At 44.6% G+C, this 18,466-nt stretch overlaps 1 pseudogene across 1 annotated transcript in view; it reads left to right on the plus strand.

The window, feature by feature from the left end:
• LOC144676843 (integrin alpha-X-like) overlaps positions 1-17,357 on the plus strand; it is a 57,920-nt pseudogene extending 40,563 nt beyond the window's left edge. Inside the window, exons 14-15 of the transcript XR_013575437.1 lie at positions 15,944-16,075; positions 17,285-17,357. The product of XR_013575437.1 is annotated as an integrin alpha-X-like (transcript). The remainder of the gene's footprint in view (positions 1-15,943; positions 16,076-17,284) is intronic.
• Positions 17,358-18,466: the final 1,109 nt, after the last annotated feature.

Genomic DNA, 18,466 nt, shown 5'->3' on the forward strand with positions numbered 1-18,466 from the left:
TTATGGAAGAGGACATTAGGGTCAGGGTTAGGGTTAGGGTTAGGGTTTGATGCTAGAGGACATTAGGGTTAGGGTTAGGGTTAGGGTTTTATGGTAGAGGACATTAGGGTTAGGGTTAGGGTTAGGGTTAGGGTTAGGGTTTTATGCTAGAGGACATTATGGTTAGGGTTCGGGTTTTATGGAATAGGACATTAGCGTTAGGGTTAAGGTTTTATGCTAGAGGACATTAGGGTTAGGGTTTGGGTTTTATGGAAGAGGACATTAGGGTTTGGGTTAGGGTTTTATGCTAGAGGACATTAGGGTTAGGGTTAGGGTTAGGGTTAGGGTTTTATGGTAGAGAACATTAGAGTTAGGGTTAGGGTTAGGCTTAGGTTTTGATGGTAGAGGACATTAGGGTTAGGGTTAGGGTCAGGGTTAGGGTTGGGTTTTATGGTAGAGGACATTAGGGTTAGGGTTAGGATTAGTGTTTTATGGTAGAGGACATTAGGGTTAGGGTTAGGGTTTTATGGTAGTGGACATTAGTGTTAGGGTTAGCGTTAGGGTTTTATGGTAGAGGACATTAGGGTTAGGGTTAGGGTTAGGCTTTTATGCTAGAGGACATTAGGGTTAGGGTTAGGGTTTCATAGTTGAGGACATTAGGGTTAGGGTTTTATGGTAGCGGACATTAGGGTTAGGGTTAGGGTTTTATGGAAGAGGACATTAGGGTTAGGGTTAGGATTAGGGTTAGCGTTAAGGTTAGGGTTTTATGGAAGAGGACATTAGGGTTATGGTTAGGGTTTTATGGAAGAGGACATTAGGGTTATGGTTAGGGTTTTATGGTAGGGGACATTAGGGTTAGGGTTAGGATTTTATAGTTGAGGACATTAGGGTTAGGGTTAGGGTTTTATGGTGGAGGACATTAGGGTTAGGGTTAGGGTTTTATGCTAGAGGACATTAGGGTTAGGGTTAGGGTTTTATGGCAGCGGACATTAGGGTTAGGGTTAGGGTTTTATAGTTGAGGACATTAGTGTTAGGGTTAGGGTTTTATGGTGGAGGACATTCGGGTTAGGGTTAGGGTTTTATGCTAGAGGACATTAGGGTTAGGGTTAGGGTTTTATGGAAGAGGACATTAGGGTTAGGGTTAGGGTTTTATGGCAGCGGACATTAGGGTTAGGGTTAGGATTTTATAGTTGAGGACATTAGGGTTAGGGTTAGGGTTTTATGGCAGCGGACATTAGGGTTAGGGTTAGGATTTTATAGTTGAGGACATTAGGGTTAGGGTTAGGGTTTTATGGTGGAGGACATTAGGGTTAGGGTTAGGGTTTTATGCTAGAGGACATTAGGGTTAGGGTTAGGGTTTTATGGCAGCGGACATTAGGGTTAGGGTTAGGTTTTTATAGTTGAGGACATTAGGGTTAGGGTTAGGTTTTTATGGTGGAGGACATTAGGGTTAGGGTTAGGGTTTTATGGAATAGGACATTAGGGTTAGGGTTAGGGTTTTATGGTAGGGGACATTAGGGTTAGGGTTAGGGTTTTATGGAAGAGGACATTAGGGTTAGGGTTAGGATTAGGGTTAGCGTTAAGGTTAGGGTTTTATGGAAGAGGACATTAGGGTTATGGTTAGGGTTTTATGGAAGAGGACATTAGGGTTAGGGTTAGGGTTTTATGGAAGAGGACATTAGGGTTAGGGTTAGGGTTTTATGGAAGAGGACATTAGGGTTAGGGTTAGGATTAGGGTTAGCGTTAAGGTTAGGGTTTTATGGAAGAGGACATTAGGGTTATGGTTAGGGTTTTATGGAAGAGGACATTAGGGTTATGGTTAGGGTTTTATGGTAGGGGACATTAGGGTTAGGGTTAGGATTTTATAGTTGAGGACATTAGGGTTAGGGTTAGGGTTTTATGGTGGAGGAAATTAGAGTTAGGGTTAGGGTTTTATGCTAGAGGACATTAGGGTTAGGGTTAGGGTTTTATGGAAGAGCACATTAGGGTTAGGGTTAGGGTTTTATGCTAGAGGACATTAGGGTTAGGTTTACGGTTTTATGGAAGAGGACATTAGGGTTAGGGTTAGGGTTTTATGCTAGAGGACATTAGGGTTAGAGTTAGGGTTTTATGGAGGAGGACATTATGGTCAGGGTTAGGGTTAGGGTTAGGGTTTGATGCTAGAGGACATTAGGGTTAGGGTTAGGGTTAGGGTTAGGGTTTTATGGTAGAGGACATTAGGGTTAGGATTAGGGTTAGGGTTAGGGTTTTATGCTAGAGGACATTAGGTTTAGGGTTAGGGTTTTATGGAATAGGACATTAGGGTTAGGGTTAGGGTTTTATGTTAGAGGACATTAGGGTTAGGGTTTGGGTCTTATGGAAGAGGACATTAGGGTTAGGGTTAGGGTTTTATGGTAGAGGACATTAGGGTTAGGGTTAGGGTTAGGGTTAGGGTTTTATGGTAGAGAACATTAGGGTTAGGGTTAGGGTTAGGGTTTTATGGTAGAGAACATTAGGGTTAGGGTTAGGGTTTTATGGTAGCGGACATTAGGGTTAGGTTTAGGGTTTTATGCTAGAGGACATTAGGGTTAGGGTTATGGTTTTATGGTAGAGGACATTAGGGTTAGGGTTAGGGTTTTATGCTAGAGGACATTAGGGTTAGGGTTAGGGTTTTACGGAAGAGGACATTAGGGTTAGGGTTAGGGTTAGGTTTTGATGGTAGAGGACATTAGGGTTAGGGTTAGGGTCAGGGTTAGGGTTGGGTTTTATGGTAGAGGACATTAGGGTTATGGTTAGGGTTAGTGTTTTATGCTAGTGGACATTAGGGTTAGGGTTAGGGTTTTATGGTAGAGGACATTAGGGTTAGGGTTAGGGTTAGGGTTTTATGGTAGAGGACATTAGGGTTAGGTTTAGGGTTAGGGTTTTATGCCAGAGGACATTAGTGTTAGGGTTAGGGTTTCATAGTTGAGGACATTAGGGTTAGGGCTAGGGTTAGGGTTTTATGGTATAGGACATTAGGGTTAGGGTTAGGGTTTTATGGTATAGGACATTAGGGTTAGGGTTAGGGTTTTATGGAAGAGGACGTTAGGGTTAGAGTTTTATGGAAGAGGATATTAGGGTTAGGGTTAGGGTTTTATGCTAGAGGACATTAGGGTTAGGGTTAGGGTTTTATGGAAGAGGACAATAGGGTTAGGGTTAGGATTTTATGCTAGGGGACATTAGGGTTTGGGTTAGGGTTTTATGGTAGCGGACATTAGGGTTAGGGTTTTATGGTAGCGGACATTAGGGTTAGGGTTAGGGTTTTATGGAAGAGGACATTAGGGTTAGGGTTAGGATTAGGGTTAGCGTTAAGGTTAGGGTTTTATGGAAGAGGACATTAGGGTTATGGTTAGGGTTTTATGGAAGAGGACATTAGGGTTCTGGTTAGGGTTTTATGGTAGGGGACATTAGGGTTAGGGTTAGGATTTTATAGTTGAGGACATTAGGGTTAGGGTTAGGGTTTTATGGTGGAGGACATTAGGGTTAGGGTTAGGGTTTTATGCTAGAGGACATTAGGGTTAGGGTTTTATGGCAGCGGACATTAGGGTTAGGGTTAGGGTTTTATAGTTGAGGACATTAGTGTTAGGGTTAGGATTTTATGGTGGAGGACATTAGGGTTAGGGTTAGGGTTTTATGGAATAGGACATTAGGGTTAGGGTTAGGGTTTTATGCTAGAGGACATTAGGGTTAGGGTTAGGGTTTTATGCTAGAGGACATTAGGGTTAGGTTTAGGGTTTTATGGAAGAGGACATTAGGGTTAGGGTTAGGGTTTTATGCTAGAGGACATTAGGGTTAGAGTTAGGGTTTTATGGAAGAGGACATTAGGGTCAGGGTTAGGGTTAGGGTTTGATGGTAGAGGACATTAGGGTTAGGGTTAGGGTTAGGGTTAGGGTTATGGTTTTATGGTAGAGGACATTAGGGTTAGGGTTTGGTTTAGGGTTAGGGTTTGATGTTAGAGGACATTAGGGTTAGGGTTAGGGTTAGGGTTAGGGTTTTATGGTAGAGGACATTAGGGTTAGGGTTAGGGTTAGGGTTTTATGCTAGAGGACATTAGGGTTAGGGTTTGGGTTTGATGGTAGAGGACATTAGGGTTAGGGTTAGTGTTAGGGTTAGGGTTTTATGGTGGAGAACATTAGGGTTAGGGTTAGGGTTTTATGGTAGAGAACATTAGGGTTAGGGTTTTATGGTAGCGGACATTAGGGTTAGGGTTAGGGTTTTATGCTAGAGGTCATTAGGGTTAGGGTTAGGGTTTTATGGAAGAGGACATTAGGGTTAGGGTTAGGGTTTTATGCTAGAGGACATTAGGGTTAGGGTTAGGGTTTTATGGAAGAGGACATTATGGTCAGGGTTAGGGTTATGGTTAGGGTTTGATGGTAGAGGACATTAGGGTTAGGGTTAGGGTCAGGGTTAGGGTTGTTTTTATGGTAGACGACATTAGGGTTAGGGTTAGGGTTAGGGTTTTATGCTAGAGGACATTAGGGTTAGGGTTAGGGTTAGGGTTTTATGGTAGAGGACATTAGGGTTAGGGTTAGGGTTAGGTTTTTATGCTAGAGGACATTAGGGTTAGGGTTAGGGTTCGGGTTTTATGCTAGAGGACATTAGGGTTAGGGTTTGGGTTTCATAGTTGAGGACATTAGGGTTAGGGTTAGGGTTTTATGGTGGAGGACATTAAGGTTAGGGTTAGGGTTTTATGGTATAGGACATTAGGTTTAGGGTTAGGGTTTTATGCTAGAGGACATTAGGGTTAGGGTTAGGGTTTTATGCTAGAGGACATTAGGTTTAGGGTTAGGGTTTTATGGAAGAGGACATTAGGGTTAGGGTTAGGGTTTTATGGTAGGGGACATTAGGGTTAGGGTTAGGGTTTTATGGTAGCGGACATTAGGATTAGGGTTTTATGGTAGCGGACATTAGGGTTAGGGTTAGCGTTTTATGCTAGAGGACATTTTGTTTAGGGTTAGGGTTTGATGGTAGAGGACATTAGGGTTAGGGTTAGGGTTTTATGGAAGAGGACATTAGGTTTAGGGTTAGGGTTTTATGGAAGAGGACTTTAGGGTTAGGGTTAGGATTAGGGTTAGCGTTAAGGTTAGGGTTTTATGGAAGAGGACATTAGGGCTATGGTTAGGGTTTTATGGAAGAGGACATTAGGGTTATGGTTAGGATTTTATGGTAGGGGACATTAGGGTTAGGGTTAGGGTTTTATGGTAGAGAACATTAGGTTTAGGTTTAGGGTTAGGGTTTTATGGTAGAGAACATTAGGGTTAGGGTTAGGGTTTTATGGTAGAGAACATTAGGGTTAGGGTTAGGGTTAGGGTTTTATGGTAGAGAACATTAGGTTTAGGTTTAGGGTTAGGGTTTTATGGTAGCGGACATTAGGGTTAGGGTTAGGGTTTTATGGTAGAGAACATTAGGGTTAGGGTTAGGGTTAGGGTTTTATGGTAGAGAACATTAGGGTTAGGTTTTGATGGTGAAGGACATTAGGGTTAGGGTTAGGGTTAGGGTTAGGGTTAGGGTTTGATGGTAGAGGACATTAGGGTTAGGGTTAGGGTTAGGGTTTTATGGAAGAGGACATTAGGGTTAGGGTTAGGGTTAGGGTTTGATGGTAGAGGACGTTAGGGTTAGGGTTTGGGTTAGGGTTAGGGTTTTATGGTAGTGAACATTAGGGTTAGGGTTTGATGGTAGAGGACATTAGGGTTAGGGTTTGATGGTAGAGGACATTAGGGTTAGGGTTAGGGTTAGGATTTGATGGTAGAGGACATTAGGGTTACGGTTTAGGGTTAGGGTTAGGGTTTGATGGTAGGGGACATTAGGGTTAGGGTTAGGGTTAGGGTTTGATGGTAGAGGACATTAGGGTTAGGGTTAGGGTTAGGGTTTTATGGAAGAGGACATTAGGGTTAGGGTTAGGGTTTGATGGTAGAGGACATTAGGTTTAGTGTTAGGGTTAGGGTTAGGGTTAGGGTTAGGGTTTTATGGTAGTGATCATTAGGTTTAGGGTTAGGGTTAGGGTTTTATGGTAGAGGACATTAGGGTTAGGGTTAGGGTTAGGCTTTTATGCTAGAGGACATTAGGGTTAGGGTTAGGGTTTCATAGTTGAGGACATTAGGGTTAGGGTTTTATGGTAGCGGACATTAGGGTTAGGGTTAGGGTTTTATGGAAGAGGACATTAGGGTTAGGGTTAGGATTAGGGTTAGCGTTAAGGTTAGGGTTTTATGGAAGAGGACATTAGGGTTATGGTTAGGGTTTTATGGAAGAGGACATTAGGGTTATGGTTAGGGTTTTATGGTAGGGGACATTAGGGTTAGGGTTAGGATTTGATGGTAGAGGACATTAGGGTTACGGTTTAGGGTTAGGGTTAGGGTTTGATGGTAGGGGACATTAGGGTTATGGTTAGGGTTAGTGTTTTATGCTAGTGGACATTAGGGTTAGGGTTAGGGTTTTATGGTAGAGGACATTAGGGTTAGGGTTAGGGTTAGGGTTTTATGGTAGAGGACATTAGGGTTAGGTTTAGGGTTAGGGTTTTATGCCAGAGGACATTAGTGTTAGGGTTAGGGTTTCATAGTTGAGGACATTAGGGTTAGGGCTAGGGTTAGGGTTTTATGGTATAGGACATTAGGGTTAGGGTTAGGGTTTTATGGTATAGGACATTAGGGTTAGGGTTAGGGTTTTATGGAAGAGGACGTTAGGGTTAGAGTTTTATGGAAGAGGATATTAGGGTTAGGGTTAGGGTTTTATGCTAGAGGACATTAGGGTTAGGGTTAGGGTTTTATGGAAGAGGACAATAGGGTTAGGGTTAGGATTTTATGCTAGGGGACATTAGGGTTTGGGTTAGGGTTTTATGGTAGCGGACATTAGGGTTAGGGTTTTATGGTAGCGGACATTAGGGTTAGGGTTAGGGTTTTATGGAAGAGGACATTAGGGTTAGGGTTAGGATTAGGGTTAGCGTTAAGGTTAGGGTTTTATGGAAGAGGACATTAGGGTTATGGTTAGGGTTTTATGGAAGAGGACATTAGGGTTCTGGTTAGGGTTTTATGGTAGGGGACATTAGGGTTAGGGTTAGGATTTTATAGTTGAGGACATTAGGGTTAGGGTTAGGGTTTTATGGTGGAGGACATTAGGGTTAGGGTTAGGGTTTTATGCTAGAGGACATTAGGGTTAGGGTTTTATGGCAGCGGACATTAGGGTTAGGGTTAGGGTTTTATAGTTGAGGACATTAGTGTTAGGGTTAGGATTTTATGGTGGAGGACATTAGGGTTAGGGTTAGGGTTTTATGGAATAGGACATTAGGGTTAGGGTTAGGGTTTTATGCTAGAGGACATTAGGGTTAGGGTTAGGGTTTTATGCTAGAGGACATTAGGGTTAGGTTTAGGGTTTTATGGAAGAGGACATTAGGGTTAGGGTTAGGGTTTTATGCTAGAGGACATTAGGGTTAGAGTTAGGGTTTTATGGAAGAGGACATTAGGGTCAGGGTTAGGGTTAGGGTTTGATGGTAGAGGACATTAGGGTTAGGGTTAGGGTTAGGGTTAGGGTTATGGTTTTATGGTAGAGGACATTAGGGTTAGGGTTTGGTTTAGGGTTAGGGTTTGATGTTAGAGGACATTAGGGTTAGGGTTAGGGTTAGGGTTAGGGTTTTATGGTAGAGGACATTAGGGTTAGGGTTAGGGTTAGGGTTTTATGCTAGAGGACATTAGGGTTAGGGTTTGGGTTTGATGGTAGAGGACATTAGGGTTAGGGTTAGTGTTAGGGTTAGGGTTTTATGGTGGAGAACATTAGGGTTAGGGTTAGGGTTTTATGGTAGAGAACATTAGGGTTAGGGTTTTATGGTAGCGGACATTAGGGTTAGGGTTAGGGTTTTATGCTAGAGGTCATTAGGGTTAGGGTTAGGGTTTTATGGAAGAGGACATTAGGGTTAGGGTTAGGGTTTTATGCTAGAGGACATTAGGGTTAGGGTTAGGGTTTTATGGAAGAGGACATTATGGTCAGGGTTAGGGTTATGGTTAGGGTTTGATGGTAGAGGACATTAGGGTTAGGGTTAGGGTCAGGGTTAGGGTTGTTTTTATGGTAGACGACATTAGGGTTAGGGTTAGGGTTAGGGTTTTATGCTAGAGGACATTAGGGTTAGGGTTAGGGTTAGGGTTTTATGGTAGAGGACATTAGGGTTAGGGTTAGGGTTAGGTTTTTATGCTAGAGGACATTAGGGTTAGGGTTAGGGTTCGGGTTTTATGCTAGAGGACATTAGGGTTAGGGTTTGGGTTTCATAGTTGAGGACATTAGGGTTAGGGTTAGGGTTTTATGGTGGAGGACATTAAGGTTAGGGTTAGGGTTTTATGGTATAGGACATTAGGTTTAGGGTTAGGGTTTTATGCTAGAGGACATTAGGGTTAGGGTTAGGGTTTTATGCTAGAGGACATTAGGTTTAGGGTTAGGGTTTTATGGAAGAGGACATTAGGGTTAGGGTTAGGGTTTTATGGTAGGGGACATTAGGGTTAGGGTTAGGGTTTTATGGTAGCGGACATTAGGATTAGGGTTTTATGGTAGCGGACATTAGGGTTAGGGTTAGCGTTTTATGCTAGAGGACATTTTGTTTAGGGTTAGGGTTTGATGGTAGAGGACATTAGGGTTAGGGTTAGGGTTTTATGGAAGAGGACATTAGGTTTAGGGTTAGGGTTTTATGGAAGAGGACTTTAGGGTTAGGGTTAGGATTAGGGTTAGCGTTAAGGTTAGGGTTTTATGGAAGAGGACATTAGGGCTATGGTTAGGGTTTTATGGAAGAGGACATTAGGGTTATGGTTAGGATTTTATGGTAGGGGACATTAGGGTTAGGGTTAGGGTTTTATGGTAGAGAACATTAGGTTTAGGTTTAGGGTTAGGGTTTTATGGTAGAGAACATTAGGGTTAGGGTTAGGGTTTTATGGTAGAGAACATTAGGGTTAGGGTTAGGGTTAGGGTTTTATGGTAGAGAACATTAGGTTTAGGTTTAGGGTTAGGGTTTTATGGTAGCGGACATTAGGGTTAGGGTTAGGGTTTTATGGTAGAGAACATTAGGGTTAGGGTTAGGGTTAGGGTTTTATGGTAGAGAACATTAGGGTTAGGTTTTGATGGTGAAGGACATTAGGGTTAGGGTTAGGGTTAGGGTTAGGGTTAGGGTTTGATGGTAGAGGACATTAGGGTTAGGGTTAGGGTTAGGGTTTTATGGAAGAGGACATTAGGGTTAGGGTTAGGGTTAGGGTTTGATGGTAGAGGACGTTAGGGTTAGGGTTTGGGTTAGGGTTAGGGTTTTATGGTAGTGAACATTAGGGTTAGGGTTTGATGGTAGAGGACATTAGGGTTAGGGTTTGATGGTAGAGGACATTAGGGTTAGGGTTAGGGTTAGGATTTGATGGTAGAGGACATTAGGGTTACGGTTTAGGGTTAGGGTTAGGGTTTGATGGTAGGGGACATTAGGGTTAGGGTTAGGGTTAGGGTTTGATGGTAGAGGACATTAGGGTTAGGGTTAGGGTTAGGGTTTTATGGAAGAGGACATTAGGGTTAGGGTTAGGGTTTGATGGTAGAGGACATTAGGTTTAGTGTTAGGGTTAGGGTTAGGGTTAGGGTTAGGGTTTTATGGTAGTGATCATTAGGGTTAGGGTTAGGGTTAGGTTTTTATGGTAGAGGACATTAGGGTTAGGGTTAGGGTTAGGCTTTTATGCTAGAGGACATTAGGGTTAGGGTTAGGGTTTCATAGTTGAGGACATTAGGGTTAGGGTTTTATGGTAGCGGACATTAGGGTTAGGGTTAGGGTTTTATGGAAGAGGACATTAGGGTTAGGGTTAGGATTAGGGTTAGCGTTAAGGTTAGGGTTTTATGGAAGAGGACATTAGGGTTATGGTTAGGGTTTTATGGAAGAGGACATTAGGGTTATGGTTAGGGTTTTATGGTAGGGGACATTAGGGTTAGGGTTAGGATTTGATGGTAGAGGACATTAGGGTTACGGTTTAGGGTTAGGGTTAGGGTTTGATGGTAGGGGACATTAGGGTTAGGGTTAGGGTTAGGGTTTGATGGTAGAGGACATTAGGGTTAGGGTTAGGGTTAGGGTTTTATGGAAGAGGACATTAGGGTTAGGGTTAGGGTTTGATGGTAGAGGACATTAGGTTTAGTGTTAGGGTTAGGGTTAGGGTTAGGGTTAGGGTTTTATGGTAGTGATCATTAGGGTTAGGGTTAGGGTTAGGGTTTTATGGTAGAGGACATTAGGGTTAGGGTTAGGGTTAGGCTTTTATGCTAGAGGACATTAGGGTTAGGGTTAGGGTTTCATAGTTGAGGACATTAGGGTTAGGGTTTTATGGTAGCGGACATTAGGGTTAGGGTTAGGGTTTTATGGAAGAGGACATTAGGGTTAGGGTTAGGATTAGGGTTAGCGTTAAGGTTTGGGTTTTATGGAAGAGGACATTAGGGTTATGGTTAGGGTTTTATGGAAGAGGACATTAGGGTTATGGTTAGGGTTTTATGGTAGGGGACATTAGGGTTAGGGTTAGGATTTTATAGTTGAGGACATTAGGTTTAGGGTTAGGGTTTTATGGTGGAGGACATTAGGGTTAGGGTTAGGGTTTTATGCTAGAGGACATTAGGGTTAGGGTTAGGGTTTTATGGCAGCGGACATTAGGGTTAGGGTTAGGGTTTTATAGTTGAGGACATTAGTGTTAGGGTTAGGGTTTTATGGTGGAGGACATTAGGGTTAGGGTTAGGGTTTTATGCTAGAGGACATTAGGGTTAGGGTTAGGGTTTTATGGAAGAGGACATTAGGGTTAGGGTTAGGGTTTTATGGCAGCGGACATTAGGGTTAGGGTTAGGATTTTATAGTTGAGGACATTAGGGTTAGGGTTAGGGTTTTATGGCAGCGGACATTAGGGTTAGGGTTAGGATTTTATAGTTGAGGACATTAGGGTTAGGGTTAGGGTTTTATGGTGGAGGACATTAGGGTTAGGGTTAGGGTTTTATGCTAGAGGACATTAGGGTTAGGGTTAGGGTTTTATGGCAGCGGACATTAGGGTTAGGGTTAGGGTTTTATAGTTGAGGACATTAGGGTTAGGGTTAGGTTTTTATGGTGGAGGACATTAGGGTTAGGGTTAGGGTTTTATGGAATAGGACATTAGGGTTAGGGTTAGGGTTTTATGGTAGGGGACATTAGGGTTAGGGTTAGGGTTTTATGGAAGAGGACATTAGGGTTAGGGTTAGGATTAGGGTTAGCGTTAAGGTTAGGGTTTTATGGAAGAGGACATTAGGGTTATGGTTAGGGTTTTATGGAAGAGGACATTAGGGTTATGGTTAGGGTTTTATGGTAGGGGACATTAGGGTTAGGGTTAGGATTTTATAGTTGAGGACATTAGGGTTAGGGTTAGGGTTTTATGGTGGAGGAAATTAGGGTTAGGGTTAGGGTTTTATGCTAGAGGACATTAGGGTTAGGGTTAGGGTTTTATGGAAGAGGACATTAGGGTTAGGGTTAGGGTTTTATGCTAGAGGACATTAGGGTTAGTTTACGGTTTTATGGAAGAGGACATTAGGGTTAGGGTTAGGGTTTTATGCTAGAGGACATTAGGGTTAGAGTTAGGGTTTTATGGAGGAGGACATTATGGTCAGGGTTAGGGTTAGGGTTAGGGTTTGATGCTAGAGGACATTAGGGTTAGGGTTAGGGTTAGGGTTAGGGTTTTATGGTAGAGGACATTAGGGTTAGGATTAGGGTTAGGGTTAGGGTTTTATGCTAGAGGACATTAGGTTTAGGGTTAGGGTTTTATGGAATAGGACATTAGGGTTAGGGTTAGGGTTTTATGTTAGAGGACATTAGGGTTAGGGTTTGGGTCTTATGGAAGAGGACATTAGGGTTAGGGTTAGGGTTTTATGGTAGAGGACATTAGGGTTAGGGTTAGGGTTAGGGTTAGGGTTTTATGGTAGAGAACATTAGGGTTAGGGTTAGGGTTAGGGTTTTATGGTAGAGAACATTAGGGTTAGGGTTAGGGTTTTATGGTAGCGGACATTAGGGTTAGGTTTAGGGTTTTATGCTAGAGGACATTAGGGTTAGGGTTATGGTTTTATGGTAGAGGACATTAGGGTTAGGGTTAGGGTTTTATGCTAGAGGACATTAGGGTTAGGGTTAGGGTTTTACGGAAGAGGACATTAGGGTTAGGGTTAGGGTTAGGTTTTGATGGTAGAGGACATTAGGGTTAGGGTTAGGGTCAGGGTTAGGGTTGGGTTTTATGGTAGAGGACATTAGGGTTAGGGTTAGGGTTAGTGTTTTATGCTAGTGGACATTAGGGTTAGGGTTAGGGTTTTATGGTAGAGGACATTAGGGTTAGGGTTAGGGTTAGGGTTTTATGGTAGAGGACATTAGGGTTAGGTTTAGGGTTAGGGTTTTATGCCAGAGGACATTAGTGTTAGGGTTAGGGTTTCATAGTTGAGGACATTAGGGTTAGGGTTAGGGTTAGGGTTTTATGGTATAGGACATTAGGGTTAGGGTTAGGGTTTTATGGTATAGGACATTAGGGTTAGGGTTAGGGTTTTATGGAAGAGGACGTTAGGGTTAGGGTTTTATGGAAGAGGATATTAGGGTTAGGGTTTTATGCTAGAGGACATTAGGGTTAGGGTTAGGGTTTTATGGAAGAGGACAATAGGGTTAGGGTTAGGATTTTATGGTAGGGGACATTAGGGTTTGGGTTAGGGTTTTATGGTAGCGGACATTAGGGTTAGGGTTTTATGGTAGCGGACATTAGGGTTAGGGTTAGGGTTTTATGGAAGAGGACATTAGGGTTAGGGTTAGGATTAGGGTTAGCGTTAAGGTTAGGGTTTTATGGAAGAGGACATTAGGGTTATGGTTAGGGTTTTATGGAAGAGGACATTAGGGTTATGGTTAGGGTTTTATGGTAGGGGACATTAGGGTTAGGGTTAGGATTTTATAGTTGAGGACATTAGGGTTAGGGTTAGGGTTTTATGGTGGAGGACATTAGGGTTAGGGTTAGGGTTTTATGCTAGAGGACATTAGGGTTAGGGTTTTATGGCAGCGGACATTAGGGTTAGGGTTAGGGTTTTATAGTTGAGGACATTAGTGTTAGGGTTAGGGTTTTATGGTGGAGGACATTAGGGTTAGGGTTAGGGTTTTATGGAATAGGACATTAGGGTTAGGGTTAGGGTTTTATGCTAGAGGACATTAGGGTTAGGGTTAGGGTTTTATGCTAGAGGACATTAGGGTTAGGTTTAGGGTTTTATGGAAGAGGACATTAGGGTTAGGGTTAGGGTTTTATGCTAGAGGACATTAGGGTTAGAGTTAGGGTTTTATGGAAGAGGACATTAGGGTCAGGGTTAGGGTTAGGGTTTGATGGTAGAGGACATTAGGGTTAGGGTTAGGGTTAGGGTTAGGGTTATGGTTTTATGGTAGAGGACATTAGGGTTAGGGTTTGGTTTAGGGTTAGGGTTTGATGTTAGAGGACATTAGGGTTAGGGTTAGGGTTAGGGTTAGGGTTTTATGGTAGAGGACATTAGGGTTAGGGTTAGGGTTAGGGTTTTATGCTAGAGGACATTAGGGTTAGGGTTTGGGTTTGATGGTAGAGGACATTAGGGTTAGGGTTAGTGTTAGGGTTAGGGTTTTATGGTGGAGAACATTAGGGTTAGGGTTAGGGTTTTATGGTAGAGAACATTAGGGTTAGGGTTTTATGGTAGCGGACATTAGGGTTAGGGTTAGGGTTTTATGCTAGAGGACATTAGGGTTAGGGTTAGGGTTTTATGGAAGAGGACATTAGGGTTAGGGTTAGGGTTTTATGCTAGAGGACATTAGGGTTAGGGTTAGGGTTTTATGGAAGAGGACATTATGGTCAGGGTTAGGGTTATGGTTAGGGTTTGATGGTAGAGGACATTAGGGTTAGGGTTAGGGTCAGGGTTAGGGTTGTTTTTATGGTAGACGACATTAGGGTTAGGGTTAGGGTTAGGGTTTTATGCTAGAGGACATTAGGGTTAGGGTTAGGGTTAGGGTTTTATGGTAGAGGACATTAGGGTTAGGGTTAGGGTTAGGTTTTTATGCTAGAGGACATTAGGGTTAGGGTTAGGGTTCGGGTTTTATGCTAGAGGACATTAGGGTTAGGGTTTGGGTTTCATAGTTGAGGACATTAGGGTTAGGGTTAGGGTTTTATGGTGGAGGACATTAAGGTTAGGGTTAGGGTTTTATGGTATAGGACATTAGGTTTAGGGTTAGGGTTTTATGCTAGAGGACATTAGGGTTAGGGTTAGGGTTTTATGCTAGAGGACATTAGGGTTAGGGTTAGGGTTTTATGGAAGAGGACATTAGGGTTAGGGTTAGGGTTTTATGGTAGGGGACATTAGGGTTAGGGTTAGGGTTTTATGGTAGCGGACATTAGGATTAGGGTTTTATGGTAGCGGACATTAGGGTTAGGGTTAGCGTTTTATGCTAGAGGACATTTTGTTTAGGGTTAGGGTTTGATGGTAGAGGACATTAGGGTTAGGGTTAGGGTTTTATGGAAGAGGACATTAGGTTTAGGGTTAGGGTTTTATGGAAGAGGACTTTAGGGTTAGGGTTAGGATTAGGGTTAGCGTTAAGGTTAGGGTTTTATGGAAGAGGACATTAGGGTTATGGTTAGGGTTTTATGGAAGAGGACATTAGGGTTATGGTTAGGATTTTATGGTAGGGGACATTAGGGTTAGGGTTAGGGTTTTATGGTAGAGAACATTAGGTTTAGGTTTAGGGTTAGGGTTTTATGGTAGAGAACATTAGGGTTAGGGTTAGGGTTTTATGGTAGAGAACATTAGGGTTAGGGTTAGGGTTAGGGTTTTATGGTAGAGAACATTAGGTTTAGGTTTAGGGTTAGGGTTTTATGGTAGCGGACATTAGGGTTAGGGTTAGGGTTTTATGGTAGAGAACATTAGGGTTAGGGTTAGGGTTAGGGTTTTATGGTAGAGAACATTAGGGTTAGGTTTTGATGGTGAAGGACATTAGGGTTAGGGTTAGGGTTAGGGTTAGGGTTAGGGTTTGATGGTAGAGGACATTAGGGTTAGGGTTAGGGTTAGGGTTTTATGGAAGAGGACATTAGGGTTAGGGTTAGGGTTAGGGTTTGATGGTAGAGGACGTTAGGGTTAGGGTTTGGGTTAGGGTTAGGGTTTTATGGTAGTGAACATTAGGGTTAGGGTTTGATGGTAGAGGACATTAGGGTTAGGGTTTGATGGTAGAGGACATTAGGGTTAGGGTTAGGGTTAGGATTTGATGGTAGAGGACATTAGGGTTACGGTTTAGGGTTAGGGTTAGGGTTTGATGGTAGGGGACATTAGGGTTAGGGTTAGGGTTAGGGTTTGATGGTAGAGGACATTAGGGTTAGGGTTAGGGTTAGGGTTTTATGGAAGAGGACATTAGGGTTAGGGTTAGGGTTTGATGGTAGAGGACATTAGGTTTAGTGTTAGGGTTAGGGTTAGGGTTAGGGTTAGGGTTTTATGGTAGTGATCATTAGGGTTAGGGTTAGGGTTAGGGTTTTATGGTAGTGAACATTAGGGTTAGGGTTAGGGTTAGGGTTTTATGGTAGTGAACATTAGGGTTAGGGTTTGATGGTAGAGGACATTAGCGTTAGGGTTAGGGTTAGGTTTTTATGGTAGTGAACATTAGGGTTAGGGTTAGGGTTAGGGTTTGGGTTAGGGTTTGATGGTAGAGGACATTAGGGTTAGGGTTAGGGTTTGGGTTAGGGTTTGATGGTAGAGGACATTAGGGTTAGGGTTAGGGTTAGGGTTAGGGTTTTATGGTAGTGAACATTAGGGTTAGGGTTTTATGGTTAGGGTTAGGGTTAGGGTTAGGGTTTTATGGTAGAGGATATTAGGGTTAGGGTTAGGGTTAGGGTTGTATGGTAGAGGATATTAGGGTTAGGGTTTGACATGTTCTTTGGTGACACATACCGATGTCACATTCACTCTTGTCTTCATTTCCCTCCCCCAGGCGTGCATTGAGGACTATCTCTCCCCCATCGAAATCCACATGAACTTCTCCGTTACACCCCTCCCTATGGATGGGACAAAGGACCTCCAGCCCATCTTAAACCAACAGTGTACTACGATGCTGACAGAGCTGGTAAGACAGGTCTGGTTAGACCACACTCGGAGCACTGTGCACAGTTCTGGTCTGGTTAGACCACACTTGAAGCACTGTGTACAGTTCTGGTCCGGTTAGACCACACTCGGAGCACCGTGTAGAGTTGTGGTCTGGTTAGACCACACTCGGAGCACCGTGTAGAGTTGTGGTCTGGTTAGACCACACTCGGAGCACCGTGTACAGTTCTGGTCTGGTTAGACCACACTCGGAGCACCGTGTACAGTTCTGGTCTGGTTAGACCACACTCGGAGCACCGTGTACAGTTCTGGTCTGGTTAGACCACACTCGGAGCACCGTGTACAGTTCTGGTCTGGTTAGACCACACTCGGAGCACTGTGTACAGTTCTGGTCTGGTTAGACCACACTCGGTGCACCGTGTACAGTCTGGTCGCTTAGACCACACTCGGAGCGCTGTGTACAGTTCTGGTCTGGTTAGACCACACTCGGAGCACCGTGTACAGATCTGGTCTGGTTAGACCACACTCGGAGCAGTGTTTACAGTTCTGGTCTGGTTAGACCACACTCGGAGCACGTGTACAGTTCTGGTCTGGTTAGACCACACTCGGTGCACCGTGTACAGTTCTGGTCTGGTTAGACAACACTCGGAGCACCGTGTACAGTTCTGGTCCAGTTAGACCACACTCGGAGCACTGTGTACAGTTCTGGTCCGTTTAGACCACACTTGGAGCAGTGTTGTACAGTTCTGGTCCGGTTAGGCCACACTCGGAGCACCGTGTACAGTTCTGGTCTGGTTAGACCACACTCGGAGCACCGTGTACAGTTCTGGTCCGGTTAGACCACACTCGGAGCACTGTGTACAGTTCCTGGTCTGGGTTAGACCACACTCGGTGCACCGTGTACAGTTCTGGTCTGGTTAGACCACACTCGGAGCGCTGTGTACAGTTCTGGTCTGATTAGACCACACTCGGAGCAGTGTGTACAGTTCTGGTCTGCTTAGACCACACTCAGAGCACCATGTACAGTTCTGGTCTGGTTAGACCACACTGGGAGCACTGTGTACAGTTCTGGTCTGGTTAGACCACACTGGGAGCACCGTGTACAGTTCTGGTCTGGTTAGACCACACTCGGTGCACTGTGGGATGTTCTGATGTGCTGACAGAAGCTGTCTCAATGCAGAATGATTTTGTTTTTTTGGAGATGTGCTGACCCTCTCTAATGTACTTTCAGCTACCGGTAGAGAAGAACTGTGGTGAGATGACAAGTGTATCGATGATCTCTATGTGACTTTCCATCTGACAGGGTAGGAGCACCATCATACCTACCGCAGGGAGGAGAGGAGAGAGAGAGAGAGCGAGAGGGAGAGAGAGGAGAGAGAGAAGGAGGGAGAAAGGGAGAGAGAGAGGGAGGAAGGGAGAGAGAGAGAGAGAGAGAGGAAGACAGAGAGAGACAGAGAGAGAGAGAGAGGGATAGAGAGAGAGGGGGAGATGGAGAGGGAGAGGGAGAGGGGGAGTGGGAGAGAGAGAGAGAGAGAGGGGGAAAAGAGGAAGAGAGAGAGGGATAGAGAGACGGAGAGAGAGTGGGAGAGAGAGGGAGAGACAGAGAGAGAGAAGAGAGAGAGAGACAGTGAGAGAGAGACAGAGAGAGGGAGGGGGAGATAGAGATAGGGTGGAGAGAGGGAGAGAGGGATGGAGAGAGAGGGAGAGAGTGAAAGAGTGAGTGAGCGACAGAGAAAGAGAGAGGGAGAGAGAGGGAGAGAGACGGAGAGAGAGGGAGATGGAGAGAGGGAGAGGGAGAGAGAGTGAGTGAGAGAGAGAAGGGAGGGAGGGGGAGAGAGAGGGAGAAAGAGGGGATTGGGGTCGGAGGGGGAGATGGGGAGGTGTCGAGGGATGGGACTGGGGAATGGGGGAGGGGGAGAGGGTAGGAGGTGAAGGAGGAGACGGGCAGGAGGAGGGGATTGGGTTCGGGGGAGGTGGTGAGGGAGGAGAGGGGCGGGGAGGGAATTTGGAGGAGGGGGAGAGGGTAAGTGGTGAGGGAACAGAGGGATGGGGAGGGAATTGGGGAGGGGGGGAGAATGGGAGGTAGTGAGGGAGAGAGTTGGGTAGAATGGGGGAGTGGGGTTGGGGAAGAATGAGGGAGGGGGAGTGGGTTAGAATGAGGGAGGGGGAATGGGGTAGAATGAGGGAGGGGAGTGGGGTAGAATGAGGGAGGGGGTTTGGGGTAGAATGAGAGAGGGGGAGTGGGGTAGAATGAGGAGGGGGAGTGGGGTAGAATGAGGGAGGGGGAAGTGGGTAGAATGAGGGAGGGGGATTGGGGGAGAATGAGGAGAGGGGGGTTTGGGAAGAATGAGGGAGGGGGAGTGGGTTAGAATGAGGGAGGGGGAGTGGGGTAAATTGAGGGAGGGGGAGTGGG

Source organism: Cetorhinus maximus, unplaced genomic scaffold (assembly GCF_964194155.1).
Source record: "Cetorhinus maximus unplaced genomic scaffold, sCetMax3.hap1.1 HAP1_SCAFFOLD_1998, whole genome shotgun sequence".
NCBI lineage: Eukaryota > Metazoa > Chordata > Chondrichthyes > Lamniformes > Cetorhinidae > Cetorhinus > Cetorhinus maximus.